The following is a 1,846-nucleotide window of genomic DNA, read 5'->3' as shown; positions in this document are numbered from 1 at the left end:
TGTTTTTATGGTTAAAATGTAAGAAAATATCGAATTTGAGGTTAAAATGTTGAAAAAGAGTGAAAAAAGGGACGGAGCTCGCCGAAAATGGAGTTTCCGACGGCTCCGTCTGTGTATCGTCCGTAACAGACTAGAAATGGTCCGTTACGGACCATGTGGTCCGTTACGGCTACCGGACCAGGATGGTCTGGGTCCGGACTGGTCCGGACCATATGGCCCGGACCAATCCGAACACATCGACCCGAATTTTGGTCCGGGTAGGCTATCCGGCCCAAATCCGGGTCCGGACCCGGATTTGGGTCAAAAATAAATATTTTTTTTTAGAATTATTGTTTTATTTTTGTGTTAAGAAATAAAATGAAATATAAAATAAATTATATATTAAGAGAATTAACGAAATATTTAAAGATAAATTAAATTGAGTTTTAATTTTTTTTCTTTTTTACTTAAATATACGTTTCAAATAAATAATTGAAATTGATTAATTAAATATGAAATAAATAATATACATAATTAACGAAATATTTAAAGAATAAATTAAAAAAAATAATATCTTTTTTACTTAACGAACTAAGATAATGAATTAAAGAAATAGTAAAAGGAAAAATCGAATAGATATTATTCAAATAAATAATCGAAATAGAGTAATTAAATATAAAATAAATAAAACACAGGATTAACGAAATATTTAAAGAATAAATGAAATTGAATAATATTTTTTTATCTAACCAATTAAGATAATTAATTAAAGAAATTGTGAAACGAAAAATCGAATAAAGATTATTATTTTTATTCAAATAAATAATCGAAATAAATAATATACATAATTAACGAAATATTTAAAGAATAAATTTTAAAAAATAATATTTTTTTATATTTAACGAACTAAGATAATGAATTAAAAAAATTGTAAAAGGAAAAATCGAATAAATTTATTAAAATAAATAATCGAAATAGAGTAATTAAATATGAAATAAATAAAACACATGATTAACGAAATATTAAAAGAATAAATTAAATTGAATAATATTTTTTTACCTAACCAATTAAGATAATTAATTAAAGAAATTGTGAAACGAAAAATCGAATAAATATTGTTATTTTTATTCAAATAAATAATCGAAATAAATAATATACATAATTAACGAAATATTTGAAGAATAAGTTAAAAAAACAATAATTTTTTTACTTAACGAACTAAGATAATGAATTAAAGAAATAGTAAAAGGAAAAATCGAATAAATATTATTATTTTTATTCAAATAAATAATCGAAATAAATAATATACATAATTAACAAAATATTTTTGACGAATAAATTAAAAAAACAATATTATTTTTACTTAACCAATTAAAATAATTACTTAAAGAAATAGTAAAAGGAAAAATCGAATAAATATTATTCAAATAAACAATCGAAATAGAGTAATTAAATATGAAATAAATAAAACACATGATTAACGAAATATTAAAATAATAAATTAAATTGAATAATATTTTTTACCTAACCAATTAAGATAATTGATTAAAGAAATAGTGAAATGAAAAATCAAATTAAATATTATTATTTTTATTCAAATAAATAATCGAAATAGAATAATAAAATAAAAAATGAATAATATATATAATTAACGAAATATTTAAAAAATAAATTAAATTGAATAATAATTTTTTTACTTAACCAATTAAGATAATTAATTAAAAAAATAGTTAAATGACAAATCGATTTAAATATTATTATTTTTATTCAAATAAATAATTGAAATAGAATCATTAAATATGAAATGAATAATATGCATAATTAACGAAATATTTAAAAAATAAATTAAATTGAATAATATTTTTTT

The sequence above is a fragment of the Olea europaea genome, chromosome 22, assembly GCF_002742605.1.
Source record: "Olea europaea var. sylvestris chromosome 22, O_europaea_v1, whole genome shotgun sequence".
Taxonomy (NCBI): domain Eukaryota; kingdom Viridiplantae; phylum Streptophyta; class Magnoliopsida; order Lamiales; family Oleaceae; genus Olea; species Olea europaea.
The sequence above is the reverse complement of the archived record's forward strand: the minus strand, read 5'-3'. Positions refer to the sequence as shown.